This window comes from Diabrotica virgifera, chromosome 1 (genome assembly GCF_917563875.1).
Source record: "Diabrotica virgifera virgifera chromosome 1, PGI_DIABVI_V3a".
Classification (NCBI taxonomy): domain Eukaryota; kingdom Metazoa; phylum Arthropoda; class Insecta; order Coleoptera; family Chrysomelidae; genus Diabrotica; species Diabrotica virgifera.
In genome coordinates, this window is record NC_065443.1 from 248,112,004 (window position 1) to 248,123,608 (window position 11,605).

At 32.1% G+C, this 11,605-nt stretch overlaps 1 protein-coding gene across 1 annotated transcript in view; it reads right to left on the reverse strand.

Moving 5' to 3' along the window:
- LOC126893281 (zinc finger MYM-type protein 5-like) overlaps positions 1-160 on the reverse strand; it is a 53,767-nt gene extending 53,607 nt beyond the window's left edge. Inside the window, exon 1 of the mRNA XM_050663302.1 lies at positions 85-160. The gene's annotated coding sequence lies outside the window, so the exon portion shown is untranslated. The remainder of the gene's footprint in view (positions 1-84) is intronic.
- Positions 161-11,605: the final 11,445 nt, after the last annotated feature.

Below are 11,605 nucleotides of genomic sequence, written 5' to 3' on the forward strand. Positions count from 1 at the left end.
ACCAAGACGGCTTTAATTGTAAACAAACACAATTTTACTGTTTAAGAACATTTTAAACAAAGATACATTCAACTATATAATTACCTGTCAATAGTAATAGTAGAGCAGAGCACAACAATTAAACAATTCCGCCCATATCAAACGGAGTCAACAGACGAACTGACGAACTGATGAGAAGTGTTTATTTTTAGAACAAAGCGGAGAGACAAAGATGGACTGGCCGCGGAAGTGGGGGCGGGGCAGCTAGGCGCCTGGGGGAAGGGGAAGGTAGAGAGAGTGTGTGGCATGATACAATAAATTTAGGAGATATGACACCAAAGTGTTTCAAATTCGTTCGGTTCTGCGCATGACGTCAATACGTGACTAGTTGGCGGCGCCAATTTGAAATAACCTATGGATAACATGAAGAGTGGAAGCATTCTGGTAACAAAATTACGGATTATTTATGTTAAATTTCTTTTTACGAAACGTAATGATAAAGTAATGGATATAAACTTTTGTGAATTATGGATTTATTGAAGATAAAATAGGCAAATGTGCACTTAAAATAGTGATGCTTTCATTAAAATTATTATCACACTAACATAATTATGACATTCACTGAATACAATGAGAAAAACCTTATTAATACCTACTAAATTTCAACACTTTCCGTTATTAAAAAGGTTTTTCGCATCTACATCAGTCCCGTCTTTGAGAGGATGTGGAATCTTATTTTCGTTAGAGGTTTGGTCATCACATCTGTAACTTGTTCTACAGTGGAAATTTGTGAAGACTTTTTAGTTTGATCACAATTTATTAGGTTATATCTTCCTGTTTCCATATCTACCGATTCTTTTATGGTCATCTTCACCATTCTGTGAGATTATTTCATTATCGATCTCATTTTTCTAATTAAGAAGTAGCTATATAATCATGATCATTTTTGGAATTATTTTCTATAAGGAGGTATTGTAGAGACAATTGAACTCGTTTCTGACAACCAGTTTTTCTAAATGTTTAACATTTCTTGCCAATGTGACCTTATTCTCTTCCTCAACAAAAATTCTGTATCTTCTTCGTCTAAACCAATCAAATAACGTTTGATTGCTTTTTTGTTAAGTTTCTTTCTTATTTGAACTGGAAGTTGTGCGTAACAGGTTGTAGCTATGATTCTTAGATGATTTATTCTATGTCTCTTACCTATTATCCAGAGGTCTTATTAATACTAAATTTCAACATAAACTTAATACTTCCTTTCCAAGCTTTAATAGGTTTTTGGGTTAAATAAAAAATAGAATACATTTAACAAAACACTTTTTATTAACTTTAATAAACAAAAATGTGTTAATTATGTTGTATTTGCAAACCAGATGACATATTAAATACTAATAACAATCGTTAAAAGCTTACAACCTGTATATAAATAGCAGAAACAAACCATGGAAACAACCAACAACAAATGACAAAATGTCGGAATCGTCACGTATTGACGTCACTTGACATTAGGAGCTGCGTGGTGTCATATCTTCGGTTTCATTATATCATGGTGTGTGGGGCCGGAGCAGGCTGTTGTACACTAATATACAAACAACAGTAACTAGCATGTACGGTACGCACCTAATTCCTAATTATATCGTAAATAACCAATAACCTAGAATTAATAATTATTTCACAACACTCTGACTTTGTAATAATTATATAGGCCTATTTGAGTTTTTAATCTATGATCCCCTGTAAATATTCTGCAATTAAAAAAAAACAGGGCTAGGCCTGGGCCCCCCAAGAGCCCGGGCCCTGTGACCAGAGTTGCACCAGCCCCACCCTTGTGGGGGCCATGCCGTAATGTATCCAGAAAACCTAAAACTGAGTTGAAATCACATCATAGAAATAGAGGTAAAGCTCTTAATGTTATTCAAGACGACAGTACGAGCAGTACTCTTTTAGGTAGCTATACCTGTGCCTAATTGTCATGCTACAATTTTGGAATACTGTGCAAGAGTCAGATGGGATGCTGTGCATCTGGCATGTCTGCTACAAGCCTTGATTACAGAACAGCTTTCACCTTATATGCGAAAACTATGTATATGAAGCGACAACTGTGCTGGGTAATTGAAAAACCGGATGTTTATTTTCTTATGCATTTTTTTAGTAGGCAATTGATATTTGGATACAATCGATCATAAATTTTTAGTTTCCGGTCATGGCTTTTCATCTTCAGATAGAGATTTTGCACTTATCGAGAAACGAGCACGTTCCAAGCTTCAAACAGTAAACGAGTAAACAGTAAAAACTGTAATTGCTGCTGCTAGGCCTTCCAGACCTTACATACTGTTAGATATGGGAGAATTTACTTCGTTTCCGAGATACAGGATGTTTAATTTTTTCTTACAAACTGACGATTTATTTATTGCTCTAAAACCGATTGAGATATGCAAATGAAATTTGGTAGGTTTTAAGAGGTAGTTATTGCGCATTTTTTTGACATATCATTAAGAATTTTATATTCACCATTGGCGTGCATACGGGTAATATGACCCGTATGATAAGTTTATCGTACTTATTTAAAAACACCCTGTACTGATGAACAACATGGCTAGTTGTTAAAGTACTTAACTTTTTATTATCCAACATAAGCGAATTAATCAAAAAACCTAATGTTAAGAAAACCTGAGGCTATAGTTCGGTTTTAATTTTAGTATTTTATAAATGCTAGAATATTCCACAGGGTGTTGCGAACTTTGAGAAAAAACACAGTCTGGTTGGTTCACCCGATATACAATGAAAATTTACCTGTTTAGCAACAATATTATTACAGCGATATTGTTAAAGAATAAGGCTATAACATATTAAAAAAATCACTTAAATCGGACAACGGGTTTAGGAAATTCGAGACATTAAAAATGACCATTTTGTGGGCCAGTTTTCTCTGACGAGCAATGTATGAATTTCGTTAAAGAGAAAAGTACCTTTAAATTCCAGAATATCAAAAATTGTTATTATGAAAAATTGTTTGGAATTATAAACTATGTTTCAATATTTAATTACATCCTTCTAATTGAAATATTCTGTACTATAAAGGTACTTAACTGTTAAGCTTATTAATGTTTATCGAATACTATTTGATATTGAATAAAAAACTTCTTTAGCTTTAAACGTCATCATCATTCTCTTTGCCATTGTCCCTATACGAGGTCGGCTTCCCTAATTACATTTCTCCATAAGTTTCTATCTTATGTCACATCAACATGAATCGTCTTTACACCGACATGTCCTGTCTAAGCGTCTTCTCCCAGGTCTAGCTCTTCTGCTTCTTCCAGGAACTCGCAGTTCAGCAATTCTCCATATTGGGTGATTAACGTCTCGATGTTGAACATGACCAAACCATCTTAAACTATGTGTTCCGTTGGTGGTTTACGGAGACAATTAAATAAAATTAAATTAAATGTAAACACAACAAACTGTCAATAATATATTTATTTGTGTCGGTAAAATAGCGTGAATATTTCTCGAAAGAGGGTTTGTTATTGTTTGCGATTGTGGTGGTGTGACTGCCCCGGGTGCCCGCTGTGACTATACTGAACGAGACCACAAACACTTTAATCTGTCTGGTGTTCTACCATATGGCCAGATAGGCGACAATAATTTATTAGATCTGGCGTTTTAAAAGCTGAAAACATTTCTGTAGTTTTTAAGAAGTTGACATAAAGAGGCTGGCCCTTTATCTGGTACCGTAATCTATGAATTTGTGTTTCCCATGAAAAAGCCATTAATTTTATACATTCTGGTTTTGTATTTAGGAGCGAAACACATGTGAATTTTAAATGACCCATATTATTTTCGTTTAGAATAGAAAGTTAATATTTAAAATTAGCAATTAAAAAAATTGTAAAATAATAATTGAAACGTGTTGCCACATATTTAGGTAATATACTCATTACTAATTGTATCCTTTTTTGTTACTCCACTCATCCATCTGAGCATTCTCATTTGTCCCACGTGCATTCGCTGTTCGTTTTTCTTTTTAACTGTTCCGTACATCACAGCCGGTCTTATGGCTGTTTTAACTTTAAACATTTTTAGTAAAATCCACTAATATCCTTTTATGGTTGATGTTTCTAAATAAAAAAAAATTGTTCCAAATTAGCTAAATCGGTAATGTATCGAAGTCGACTCCATGGTGGTACATATTTTAACAAACCGCGTGCAGACATTAGCGCGATGTCTCGAATGAATTACAGAGAAGAAAAGCACGAGAAGCTCTCCTTCGTAAGCATATCTTATTTAATTATATTTTCTCTTTAAAAAGCGTGTTTTTATAAAAATCTCTTAAATTGCTTTTGCTCGAGGTATTTAAATTCCGTCCATTTCTCATCCTCATTCTTTGGAATTCTTAGCGGCTTTTAATAGCGTAGATAAAGGTTTTCGTAAACAGGTAAATACATTTCAATAAAAAAAAAGTAACCGAGGGCTGTAGGAAATATTTTGTTCAATTTGAGGTGGATGTTGGGGTCCAAAGTTATTTCACATTAACGGTTGTTAACTGCTTCGGCACTTGTACAATGTTAGTGAATAGTTTGTAGTGGTTATAGGTAGGTTACTTACTAAATAGTTCGTATATACGCTTAACTTTTACATATAAGTTTTGGTCTAAGAGCTAGCAACGTTTTCGAGAAACTATTTTAAGACAGCTGATTATTTCATATATTGTTCCCTATGCTTCCTTGAACACCGTACCGGCCATCTGGCTGCTGATACAGGTTGCGTTCATTACTGCGCAGCACACCTGTAAAGGTAAATACAAAATCAGGGTGATTGATTAGTGTGATAAAGCTTAGTAGATCCGCTATAGTAATAGATAGCAATAAAAGTTAATAACAAAACTTGTAGCCAACTTTGAGCCATTACAAAATTATTCAGAACGTTACAGGGTGTTCCATATCATAGTGGCAGACCAAACATGTTTTTTTAAATGGAACACCCTATATTTTATTTTATATTCGAAATCCTGTTAACTTCTCCATCACAAAAATATAAAGGTTTGTTATGTTATACAGGGTATTTACAAAGTTATAACCAATGTCCTACGAAAATCGTAATAAGTTCAGCTCCCTGTATAAATAAAAATAAGCACTGCAACAGCAATGGTTTATTGGTGCCATATTTTTTTGTTGATTGTCAAAATTTATAAAAATGGTTGATATCGCTAATTTTCTTTATATCGAATACAGGATGAGTCAAAACGCAAGTACTTTATTTTCTCAGTAATTTAAAATACACCTCAGTAACACCTTAATTAATAACTTGCTCTGAAAAATGAAAATATCTCGAAAACTAACAAATTTAGGCATAGGGAATATTATACAAAAATTAAAGTACGGTAATGATACTTTTCGATGGTGATAAAATACAGGGTGTTCCATTTAAAATTTCTGAGAAAAGAATGTACTTGGGATTTGACTCACCCTGTATTTGATATAAGGAAAATTAGCAATATCAACCATTTTTATAAATTTTGACAATCAACAAAAAAATATAGCACCAATAAACCATTGCTGTTGTGCTAATTTTTATTTATACAGGGAGCTGAACTTGTTACGTTTTTCATAAAAAAAAGGTTATAACTTTGCAAAAGCTCTATATACCATAACAAACCTTTATATTTTTGTGATGGGAAAGTTAAGAGAATTTCGAATATAAAATAAAATATAGTGTGTTCCATTTAAAAAAACAAAAGTTTGGTTTGCCACTATGTTATCGAACACCCTGTAACATTCTAACTAATTTCGTAATGTAAAGCTGAAAGTTGGCTACAATTTTTGTTATCAACTTTTATTGCTATCTATTACTATAGCGGATCTACTGAGCTTTATCACACTCATCAATCACCCTGTATATTGAATTTAAATTATTTTAGGACGAAACATTTTTTTGTCATTACTTTTTAAACCACAAAAATGTCTGGCAATTATAGTTCATATTTCTAATAATGTTTAAAAAGTAATGACAAAATAATTTTTCGTCTAACAATAATTTTAAATTCGATATGTTTACCTGTACAAATGGGCTGCGCAGTAATGAACGCAACCTGTATCAGCAGCCAGATGGCCGGTACGGTGTTCGAGGAAGCATAGGAAATAATATATTAAAAAATCAGTTGTCTCAAAATCATTTTTTTTCCGACTCTTGGTCCATTTACTATGCACACGAAAATATATAAAATAATAGAAACGCAAAGACAAAAATCAAACAGGATAACTAAGGACAGAAATGGAAAATTTTAATATATTTAGAAACAAAAATTTAGAGATGGTGGTGTTACAGAATATACGTATTCGAATGTAACAAAAACTAAACTTTTCAAATAAATAATAAAACTGGATATAAAATCCTAAAAGAGGAAGTAAAAGCATATACTTACTTACACCAGTCATTTGGTCAGTTTTCCAGATCCTAACCATTATGTCAGTCCCTACTTCTTCAATTTCTTTAAGTGTGTTAACCGCTATTCATTTCCGATTGTTGTGATAATAGTTTCACAACATAACAATAGAACGCACATAAAGAGCGTCCTAACAAAGAGAGAGATACTGTGTGTTGCTATAGGTGCTGGTTGTAAAGGAACGTGAGGCTATTACCTTGTAATAAAGGGGGTTTCTAGAACTATGGTTCAAAAAGAGCTTTTACAAAAAGGATACTAAATAATTTATTGTAGAGAAAAACAATATGGAACACAACACACTAGGAAATAAACAGAAAAACAAAACAATACATATAAACAAAGAAATAAAAAACAAATGATCACTCAGAGAAAACAAACGACTATAAAGTACTAAACTTACGTGTATAGAAATCGGCCCACTTAAAAATTTGGTCATTTTTGATGTCTCACATTTCCTAAACCTGTTAACCGATTTAAGTGATTTTTTGAACATGTTATAGCCTGATTCTTTAACAATACCACTGTAATAATATTGTTGCTAAACAGGTAAATTTTCATTGTATACCGGGTGTACCAATCAAACTGTGTTTTGTTTTTAAACTTCGCATTACCCTGTGGAATATTCTAGCATTTATAAAATACTGAAATTAAAACCCAACTGTAGCTTCAGGTTTTCTTAATATTATGTTTTTTGATTCATTCGTTTACGTTGGATAATAAAAAAGTTAGGTACTTTAACAACTAGACATGTTCTTCATCAATACACGGTGTTTCTAAATAAGTGCGACAAACTTTAAGGGATAATTCTGCATGAAAAAATAATGACAGTTGGCTTTATAAATGTATGTCCGCAAATGTTTCGTTTCCGAGATACGGGATGTTGAATTTTTTCTTATAAGCTCACGATTTATTTTATTGCTTTAAAACTGGTTGTAATATGCCAATGAAATTTGGTGGATTTTAAGAGATAGTTATTGCGGATTTTTTAAACATAAAATTAAGAATTTTATATCCACCATTAGCGTGCATACGGGTAATATGATCGGTCCTATTACACGTATGCGCGCTAATGGTGAATATTAAATTCTTAATTGTATGTAAAAAAATGTGCAATAACTACGTCTTAAAACCCATCAAATTTCATTGGCATAACTCAACTATCAAAGGCCTTTTCAAAATCAATCGCGCACATGAAAACGTCATGATTTACATCTCTGCACCTTTGAATTAAAACTTGGGTTGCGAATAGTGCATCACGCGTTCCATGGCCACAGCGAAAACCGAATTGAGTATTTGAGATTCTTTCCTCAATTTTTCTATAATATACTTTTCTCAGAATTCATCAAAGAATATGTTATTATATTCTTTTGATGAGTTATTCTGAGAAAAGTTTTCAATACATGACTCATTAGGCTGATGGTGCGATAGTCGCTGCATTTTGTGGCTCTGTGTTTTTTTGCTAGTACAACAAATGAGGATTTAAGCCAATCTTTACGAATTTTTCCGCTTTCGTAGATTAAGTTAAATAATTTCTTAAGTATCTTAATGCCCTCGGTACCTAAAAGCTTTAGTGTTTCTACGTAAATTCCATCTGGTCCGATCGTCTTGCCATTTTTTGCGTTCTTTATAGCGTATTGCACTTCTTCCTTAGTTATTGGAGGACCGCTTATGTCATTTAGCGTTTCTAGTTCGCATCTTTCATAATCGAATAATTCCTTTATATATTCAGTCCATCGTATTAGTTGACCTTCGATATCGATTATAATTTTTCTGTTTTTATCTTCGATTAGTGGAGGTTTACATTTTTTATTCAATCCTGCAACTTCTTTCAGTTTTTTGTGCATATTGAATGCGCCATAGATACGCTCGTAGTTCTTAATTTCTTTACATTGTTGTTTATGCCACTCTGATTTAGCTGATCTTATTTTTCTTCGCATCATACTGTTTAGCTTTTTGTATTCTGTCAGATTAGCATTCTTATATTTTCTTCTTGCATCTATTAAATTCAATATCTCTTCTGTCATCCACTGTTGCTTACTCCTACGCTGATTTTCCATTAGATGGTCTTCTTGGACTTTTTCCAGTGTTTCTTTGCATGACTGCCATAATTGTTTTTCTGAATTTTTATTTCCCAATTTCTGAATCTGATCTTTCAGGAAAATTATGTTTTTCATTTCAAAGGAGGTTACTTATCAGGCCATCTATGTAGTATCATGCAAGGCAATATCAGAGGAAAAAGGATTCTTAACGTTAAAAGAACGTCATTGATACATAATTTGAGAGAATGTTGTGGCTTCACCATAAGTGAAACACAACACAAAAATTTCACTACAAGCGAAACACAATACAAATACACAATATAATCAGAATTTGGTATCATCTTGAAGGCAAAAACATCGAAGCAATTTAAAAAAAAACCTAGGCTGAAACAACTTTCGGTTATAAAAACACACCTCGTTTCAGAACGATTAACTGTTTTGCTCTCTTATTTTTAAGCTAATGAGACAGTAGCTATGAGATAATTATTTATTTTTAACCTAATGGGACAATATTTTTTAACCAACCGAAATTTATTTGTTTATTTTCTAGATTACTGTTTAAATTTTTGTTTTTTTTTTAATTTATTTATTACAGTTCTATATTTACCTTTTTATTAGTAATAATCAGTAAGATGTTCAAGATATTTATAAAGTAAGTCGATCAATCTCATAGTGAAAAAGATTAAACAGTTCAATAAAATAACTTTATAAAATACGTCCACCGGGAGAATAGCCATTTCCTAATAATTACATTGACAGTACATGCCGACGTACATTTCACTTAATGTTTTGATTTAACTTGTTTACTAATCAATCATTGTTTATCCGTTGGAGCAACGGATCCAAAGATCCGTTGGAGCAACTGTATTTCTGTACGGATTAAGTGAAAGGCGTCCATGTTTTTCGAAAATCTATGTAACAGAATCATAAAAATCTTCTCATTTCTTTTCAATTGCATTGAATGCACATAAACCCTTTTTCTACGCCCAGCAGAGCCACAAAGTGTTTATTTCTTCAGCTTATAAAAACTGTTCTCGCTCTTTCGTCGTCAAAGTAATATAATTTTCTACATCTCGGTGCTTTCTCGCAACTGAATAGTTGATTATAACTTTTCCTTTGACAAGTGCGCATCAGTAATAAAACTCACTGAAATAATAATTAAATTATTGCATCTTGGCTATGATATATTAATTTTCTAATTGAAAGATGTTATTTGCCTGAATAAAGTTTGGAGTTTCCGTTCTATAATGATAACAATAATTATGTTTTGGTTTTTATCTTGATATAAGTTTTTTTTTTTTTGAAAAATTGAATTTTGAATAAAAGGTAAAGAAGTTAAATTCCTTCGTTGAAGTGTTCCATATACTAACTAGTCTTTTTATTCACAGCAGCTCACAGGAGGTGCTGTGATATTTAAACTCAAATATGTTCCAAAATCTACTACTTTTGTTTTAGAAATGTCCGCAACATGAATACGATGCCTGGAAAAAATATCAAATTTCAGTTTAAAATACGTTTATCGCCAACCGTCACTAAAGTCATTCATTATTGTACTCATTTGACGCCATTTGCGGCAGTAAAGTAACACTTTATTGTACTGAAAGAAGAATTTTACTTTACCTGCCGCGATTAATCAAATTAACCGAGATTGGAATGTAAGTGGTCGATGGCAGTAGTCGATTATTTATTTGAGTGAACTTAAAATTTATTTACTTTAATTATTGAAAATATTGTACACAATGTACGTTATTGTTAATTAAATTTATGCCAAAAAGTGAAATTCTGTAGTATTTTGCTATTATATTCATATAAAATTAATCAAAATTTTACCGATTTAGTAATTATTCAATATTGATAAATTGATAACTATCTATCGATTAAAAATCGAAAGCGGCATGCAGAAGTCACCTGTCATCACTGTCATATTTAAAAAAATTAAATTGAAAATTGTATTTATTGTAATAAAAGTGTTAAAACGAATATCAAATTATAGTACAGTAGTGCTGCTTTGGAAATGGAAGAAATTACATGAACGCCACCTGAAATCTGTCTGAAATACGCAAGAAATCATTAGAGGCAGTTTCAGAGCTTCTCCCAGCAAAATCCATCGAAAAATACAATAGGCAATATGACATATTTAAAGCATGGCGTGAAAAAAATTGTAATACAAATTATAGTGAAAGTGTTTTACTAGCATATTTCTCTGAATTGCCTAAAGAATATTCTCCATCGATTATGTGGTCCTATCATTCAATGTAAAAGGCAACTTTGACCACAAATAAAAACATAGATATAAGCAATTATAAAAAACTTACAGCTTTTTTGAAACAAAAAGGAAGGAATTACATTCCCAAAAAATCAAAAACCCTGCCGCAAGAAGAAGTGCTAAATTTCTTATTAAATGCACATGATAACGATTATTTTTAATGATGAAGGTAATCCAAAAAAATAAAATTCTTATTACATATTATATTGTACGTAAAGTTCTTTTTCATATCCTTGAATCTACCATGATTTATGTATAATGTCTTTTCATTTGATGTCAATTATTTTCTTTACATTTTTTACTTGCCTATTTGTTCTTTTTATACCTAATATCGGGCCGTGTCTACCAAGTGGTTGCGTAGGCTAGCGGTATGTGTATCTAGTTACGGACTTGTCAGTACTTGGTTCGAATCCCGCGTAAGGAAAACTTTTTTAATTAATATTAATGGTTATTAACATACTTAGACTATTATAAGGACTAAGTACACACACTCTTTTTTCATTAGAAGGATATAATTAAGTAAATGTTAAGTAAGTGTTAATGTTTTTTATGATTGGCGATAAAATTTTGTTTGCACCACGTCAGTAAAGACTCTTTATCGAACTCGTCTGTTATTCGCCTTGCTCGCTACGCTCGCTCGGCTCATAATCAGACTCGTTCGATAAAGAGTCACTTTACTGACTTATATAAATGACTATTATTTTGAAGTTTTTATTTCCACTTCGGAAATCGACGTTTTCATTTGTTTATAACAATGTAATATCAAAATCGGGTGCAGGAAACATATAGGTTATTACTATAGATGTCCATACTACTAAAAAAATTTGGTTTCTGCCTGGAGGGGATGTGTCACGAGAAAAATCTTATTTCTCTGGACTA